The sequence below is a fragment of the Felis catus genome, chromosome B4 (assembly GCF_018350175.1).
Source record: "Felis catus isolate Fca126 chromosome B4, F.catus_Fca126_mat1.0, whole genome shotgun sequence".
Taxonomy (NCBI): domain Eukaryota; kingdom Metazoa; phylum Chordata; class Mammalia; order Carnivora; family Felidae; genus Felis; species Felis catus.
The window spans coordinates 56928848-56936361 of NC_058374.1; the positions used below are offsets into that span (position 1 = coordinate 56928848).

The 7514-nt window shown below is 38.4% G+C and overlaps 1 long non-coding RNA gene across 1 annotated transcript in view; it reads right to left on the reverse strand.

Moving 5' to 3' along the window:
* LOC109501492 overlaps window positions 1–6407 on the reverse strand; it is a 104289-nt gene extending 97882 nt beyond the window's left edge. The window contains exons 1-2 of the long non-coding RNA XR_002159592.2: window positions 6348–6407; window positions 1250–1377 (exon numbers count right to left, since the gene is read on the reverse strand). This is a non-coding gene — a long non-coding RNA (uncharacterized LOC109501492). The remainder of the gene's footprint in view (window positions 1–1249; window positions 1378–6347) is intronic.
* Between the last annotated feature and the right edge of the window lie 1107 nt (window positions 6408–7514).

Consider the following 7514-nt stretch of genomic DNA (forward strand, 5'->3'; position numbering starts at 1 on the left):
AACCAGAGTATTGCTTTCTGTTCTGTTTGATCATCTTTGCTGGTTACTCCTCTCCTCTCTGAACAATTATTGTCGGAGCTCCTCAGCATACAGACCTTGACCCACCCCCCACTCCATCTCTACTATTCCCTAAGCAACCTCATCTCATCTCATGGTCTTAAATAGCATTCTTATGCTAATGAATCTCAAATTTACAACCCTAAACTGGAATAACCAGCTGCCTATTTTACATATCTACCTGAATGGCCAATAAGAATTTCATACTTCTTATGTCTAAGAGCAAACCCTACCTCTGCCTACGACTGCCTGATAGGTCTCCTAGTACAACTGATGCTTGAACAGCACCATTTGTCCACATATATGTGGATTTCTTTTCAGTAAGTGCAGTGCAGTACTGTAAATGTATTTTCTCTTCCTAATGATTTTCTTAAAAACATTTTCTTTTCTGTAGCTTACTTTATTGTAAGAATACAGCATGTAATGTTATATATGTAATACATATAATATACAAAATATGTATTAATCTACTATTATCAGTAAGGCATCCAACCAACATTAAGCTATTAGTAGTTAGGTTTTGGGGGAGTCAAAAGTCACACTCGGATTTCCAACTGAGGAAAAGGAGGGTCAGCACCCCAACCCCCATGGGGACCCCCCATCAGGAGTCAACTGTCCTTATTCTTTCCTATTCTGACTTACAGAATTCCTTAACCTTCTAACATACCCCACAGACTTCTTTTTACAGCTCTTCTCTCCACCCACAATGCTCTCCCTCTAACTGCACCTGTGGCCCTTCCTAGTTAATCTTTGTTCTGATGTCACTTTCACAGTCAGGCCTGATTAAAAACTTCAAACTTACTAAAATGTCCAACTCTATGATCCTCACTCTTTCCTGGCACTTTCTATTCTACCTGATATCTATATTATTATATTATAACATATATTACATACTAAAAGATTATATAATTTTTCATTTTGGTTGTTTCCCTCCCTTGGGTGCCAATTTTGTTTCTTTTCTTTCTACACAAGCTCCATAAGAATAGAAATGTTTGCTTTGTCTGCTACCATATGTATTCCTAGGTCCTAGAATGGTATCCAGTAGGCACTCAAATGTTTGTTTAATATGTAAATGTTTGTATCAAAATCCAAAAGTCATGGCATCCAGAAGCAGCAGAAAATGTCTATGGTGTGGGTAACAAGGCAAAGTGGGATCCCTGGGGGGAAGCAAATGTAATAAGTGTAAACTAACCTTAACTGGAAGAGTGTTCATGCTGCAGAGCCAGAGATGGAAGCGTGTTCTTGACAATAATGAAGGTAACCTTAAACCTTAAAACAAAATTTCATAGGATGCTGTGGCGTCTTCTTCCATGGAGACCGCTAAAAATAGACAAAGCGATTTCTCAGCCATCTTTTAGTTTAATCTATTTGGAAGCAAAGGCTGAATGAATTGATTTCTTGGTCCTTTCCAGTTCCATTTCTTGTCATATATGAATATGAACTTCATATATGAACAGCTCAAAGAACAATTGCTCATGAATCTAGTATGTACCTGGCCTGCTACCTAATATAGATAAGGTAAATCATACAAGCCTATTTTTGACAGGCTGTAAATAATAGAGGTGAGTGGGAATACAGATTAAGGATGCTATAATGGTTAATAAGTTATTTTTTAAAGTTATACTTTAGTTTTGCCAATTTGCCAAAAATAATACTAGCAATTATTTTCATTATTTTTTTTAATATCTTGTTGTTTTATTGCACCATTACAAAGCATTTCTCAGTCCTCAGTAAAGATAAGATTTTCAAGAAGGGAAAACCTGTAGAGCAAGTTTGGAGGTTAAAAACTCAGTAATGAATGTTCTTGTTCTTATGGCTTATCTCAGATCCTTAGCATTATTTTAATGTCATTTTTTAATGTGAATTTCCATGCTATTTTAATTCATTAGTCATGGGCTATCATTTTTCGAAGTAATTACTGTAATTTCATCAAATGACATAATTATAGTAAATACTTTGATGTAATTACCATAAATATGGAAAGAGACACCCAAAGGTGTAATAATGTCACAAACCAAGATATTTATGATGTGTAAAGACAAATTATGATGACATTTATGACATGCAATAACATCACAGAGTTCTATGTTTATGTTGTATAAAGAATAATGATATAAATAGAATGTAAAATTACATCATATAGATTAATTTCTTTTATAAATAGTATAGAAACTTGAGAGCTCTACAAGGCTTCAGGTTTGGATTAATAGATCATGGCCACTTGTTGGCATTTTTCCCTTTGAACCCTAATAAATGACTATGGTATTTTATTGGGGGGTGAAAGCATTTCCCCTTAAAAACACAGACACAAAGCAGAGACACAAAATGAAAAACTACATTTAGTGTTGGGAAAAAAAGAAAACCAAAACACTCATTAGAAGAGTTGAAAAATAACTTTATGTTCAAAAGAAAGTCAGTGTTTTGTCCATATTATCAATTTAGACTAATGGGTCATTTCAGTATTTTCTTAAAAAGAAGTCAGCTTGACCATTTGGCACTCACCAAAGCAAGTATCTATTTAGTTGAGACATTTCTTCTCTTGTCATATTATTGACTTTTGAGTCCATGAGGAGATAGCTTTGCATATATACAATTTGACTATTGGAATAATGTGAAAATAGGTTTTAAGGAAAAATGAAAATAGAAGACCAGACACCTGAAGCCTAATTTTGTGAAATTATTCTGTTTTTATTGTTAGACGGAGACAAAAAAATACCTCAAAAATAATTCCTACTACAAAGATGTAGTGGTGGAAGGTATTATGGACATCAGTTAATTTATTGATTATATTATTAATGATCAATGTCTTCTGGCATACAAGAGAAAGCCAATGTCAGAAGAAGAGAGACATTTCCTAATAAATTAGTCAAAGGATATTTTGTGCTAGTCACTTGATCTGATTGTATCTTGAGTCATGGATTAAATAGCCTGGGATAGTCATTCTGTATCCTTGTATTCACTATGTATTCACAGTGCAGTTTAAAACCGTCTTCCCTCTGTAGCCTTAGTGGTCCTCCTGGCCTTGATAATGTTTGAGGGCATGGTAATTTTCTCTGCCTTCTGAATACTTAATGCCAGGTGACCACGGTGATCATTTTGTTAAGTGTGTTAGCACTTTCCACCATGAGCTGCCCAATAATTACAGGAGAATTATTCTTGGTTTTTGTTTGTAAACACCAGAGCTGACCATCGGTCCACAGTTTTGTATTTCCTTAAAGGTTTGTTGCTCACAAGCGTTTCTGATCCCAATTTATTATGCATTTGCAAGGGTTCTTATTTGCAAGCAAGAGACTCCGCTCCACTTAGTTTAAGCTGTAAATACGTGTATTAAGTCACACTTTGCAGTTCACATAATCTCCGTGAGGGCCCCAAATTAGACTCAGAAGCTACACTATTAGCAAAAAATCCAAATATGTCTGGACCGCTTGTAGGAATAATACCACTTCCACAGACACGTGGTAGCCCTTCGTTGGGAGGGTAAGCCTAGAACCTTGGGAAGTTACTGCCGGGGGGGGGGGGGGGGGGGGGGGGGGGGGGGGGGGGGGGACTCCGTCCCTGCTACATCTGACCCTTTATTGTCCCTGAGCCACATTCCTCCACAGGCTTGGGCATCGCGCATGCCCCACGCCTCCCCTTGCTTTTAGCTGCAGGGAAGTCATTGTCTGGGTTCCCTGGGACTGTTGTCACGTGGCTGCCCCTCACCTGCAGCGCAGACAGAAGGGTGAGACCTTGGCCGAAAACTTGACGAAGAGGAAATTATAGTGTGGAAAGCTATCTTAAAATACAAAAATAGTTTTCAAAAGTTTCTGGGCTGACATAAACTTTACACGTCTGCTACATCTGGGAAATACTCTACGGGACCTCAGCTTTAGAAAACATGTGGAGATATTTTAAACTGTTCCCAATCATCTCACTCAAGGTTTACCCTTGGATTAAATTACAAAGACATTTGCATGCTTTTGGAGGTTATCCCACTGTGTCTGTGTAACTCTGCCTTTCAGAATCAGGATGTGGTGATGGAGATGAATATGCAAATAGCTCAGGTCTGAAAGGATAGGAGTTGCTAAAGTGAAACGCTGTTCTAAACTAAATGCCATTGCACTTTTTTAAAGTTTCGTCTGTCATCAGGATCCCAATATCAATTTAAAAGGCTTTTGATTTCTACTAAATTATGAGGGGTCACCCCGACACGTCTGCCACAGAATTGACCGACTTTTATGTAACAGGAGTTCAGTCACAGTTTTTCAAAAAGATTTGGACAGGCAGCAGAGTCAGGAGGAGCTGGGAGCTGGGGTAGCCCGGATGTTAGAATAACACTCTTTTTTTTTTTAATTTTTTAAAAACTTTTTAATGTTTATTTTGAGAGAGAGAGAGACAGAGAGCAAGCAGGGGAGGGGCAGAGAGAGAGGGAGACACAGAATCTGAAGCAGGATCCAGGCTCTGAGCTGTCAGCACAGAGCCCGATGTGGGGCTGGAACTCACCAACCCTGAGATCATGATCTTAGCCGAAGTTGGTCGCTCAACCGACAGAGTCATCCAGGCACCCCTAGAATAACCCTGTTCTAAGTCAACAGTTTCCATTTTGGAAAAAGTGGTCACAGTGATTCAGTATCACAGCAAAACTATGTGCCTCCTCATTCTGCTGAGAACCCTGTTTCCAGGGTTTTGCCCCCAATTTAAGCAATTTTCCTAAAAGAAAAGCTCACCTCACACTCCTTCATACTGAGGATGCTGACAGGTTAAAACACAAAATTGAAAGAAAAAAAAAACAGCCCACACAAAAGTTACAGGATTTTGCGGATGTTTGGGGATAAATCATTAAAAACTACCAGAATTTAGTCTAGTGTCGTGAAAAATGCAAGGCCTACTTTGATAAAACCTAGCCAAGAAATAGCAGAAAGAAAGAATAATTCCTTTTTGAAGTACTGAGAAGCTGATAGCTAAAGGTTTCAGAATGTATATATTTAGCAAAGAGATGACAAAGAATTTGCAAGTAAATTCAGAGGGCCCCAAAATCATATTTTTTTTAGTGATTTTTAGTTTTCAATGGCAGAATATTCCCTTAAGTTTACTATCGGTGCTCCCAAGGCAGATGTGAAAGATGATCCATTCTCAATTCCAATTTGTTTTGCTCTATGTGTTGTTTTGTTTTTGAAACCACAATGCATCAATAGTTCACTAGTCACTAGAATTATTTGCCATCCAAAACATAAATGATGTAATTGTAAGCAGCTCTTTTATTTTCCATTTTATTACATTTTAAATTAGTTTTATAGTACCGAATGTTTTAGTTTTGATTGAAAGCTGCACTTTTTTCAGCCCCTCTTTAATGAAAACATATCTGAATGGGAAGACTTTCTGAATAGGTGAGTTAGAACAAAAGATGGCTTCAAACCTCAACATGGAATAACAGGGGTGCTACAGAGAGGCATGAAGCCCCTCCCCCCCCAAGAATGATCGGTGTGTTTAGAACCTGTGAATTCTGGACCTGACTCTACTCCTGCCTTCCTGTGTGCTGTCCTCAATAGCTTATCCAACGTCTCTTGCTTCTGTGTTTATCATCTATTGAATTAAAGGTGGTAGAACAGTATGCTTGTCAAATAGCCACAGTATGATAGGGATATGTTTGAAACTAGTAGAAAGTGTTTTGTCCATCTCCTCAGCAAAATGAAACGAGCCCCTATTGTGTTCTAAGAGTGAACTCAATTGCCTGATTTATGCTGTCACATGTTTGCAAAGAGTGTAAATTGATTTTCACTCAAAACAGACTGAAAAGCCAAAGTGCTTGCCAAACTTGAAATCGCTAACCTGTCTGGAAAAGCTCACCCAAGCCCATGGAATCTGAAGGACTATAAATGTTTAAATCAGGCACTTGGAGAAAGCTACTTCAGCCAGAATCGTTCAGAGGCAAGCTAATTGTAAGCTATAGACACAAACAAACAAACAAACAAACAAAAAATTTGTCTCAGGAGTGCAATGGCCAGTTTTTCTCTAAATTGATTCACTTTCAGTACAACTAGACTGAAGAAGCTTCCCACATATTTATTCTGAGAAAACTAATTTCTCATGGCAGATCTGTAGATCCGCAGTGTTGATCTGGACTAACTTCTTCTCCACCCCCTTTCCTCCCCACCCCGAGGTAGGGAGTGTCTAAAAAGTATTGTCCTCTTGGGATAGAGCCAGAAGTTTTTGAGAATTGGGGGAAAAAAACCCCTCAGTAACAGCATGATTTGCTATTTAACTGCATTTAAACATTGTGGCCACAAACGTAATCCCAGTTTTTTACAAACCTCATCTTGAAATCCAGTTCCATGTCTTAATATTCTGTGTTTACTTTCATCATGTGTCAGATGGAGATGATGATGGTGCTTACCTCATAGAGCTTCTATGAAGGCTACCATGGTGAAGCCCATAGTCCACAAGAAGATGCACTTGGTAAATGCTGAGTCTTTATCAACAGCTGCTGAATCACTTTATTCTTATAGGTTAGGTTTTTTTTGTTTGTTTGTTTCTGTTTTGTTTTGTTTTTTTTTTAATGTGAAAGAGATAAATGTGCTCCATGATTTTCTAGTGTGACCCACCATCTGGGTTGTTCCAGGACTGGGGTTTTTCATTTTTCTTTTTTAATGTTTATTTATTTTTGAGAGAGAGAGAGTGTGAGTTGGGGAGAGGCAGAGAGAGACAAAGACACAGAATCCGAAGCAGGCTCCAGGCTCTGAGCTGTCAGCACAGAGCCTGATGCAGGGCTGGAACCCAGGAACCAGGAGATCATGACCTGAGCCAAAGTGGGATGCTTAACCAACTGAGCCACCCAGGCACCCCAGGACTGGGGCTTTTTGAGAATGTAGGGCATTCCTTGCAAGAAGGAGAATCCCTGCCAGCCTGGGATGGTTGGTCACCATAGCCTTTGATAAGGAGCCATTGAAACAAAGCAAGGTCAGAATTGTGCCAAAGTTAGTGGGACCATGGAACGGAATCAAAAACCGGCTGTGTCTTTTTTAGTTGGCCTTGTGTCTCTTCAGTGTCATGAAGGCGAATCAGCCATCGCAGTTGTCAGTTGAACAACCAGTGCAGTTATCTCCTTCCTTTAATTATTCAACAAATGAAGTGAACAAAAAATGAACCAAATGTTTCCACAGACTCATATTGAGGATTTACTACTATTATGCGTAGTTGGAAGTCAATAAATATGTGACTTCACAAGTGAGATAAAGTGTGATAGATGCCATAATAAATGTAAGGGCAAGGTACAGTCTTTGGACAAATTGTGATTTATTTCAAAACTCATAGTGTTAATATTTGCTAACATCTGCTTCCCTTAATATATCATAAACTCCTTGACAACAGGACATGTGCATGTCTTCTTCACCTATGAGCCTATAGTATCTACAAGAGAGCCATGTAATAGTCTATAAGCATTCATCAAATAAATTATATGACATTAAGAGCATATTCTC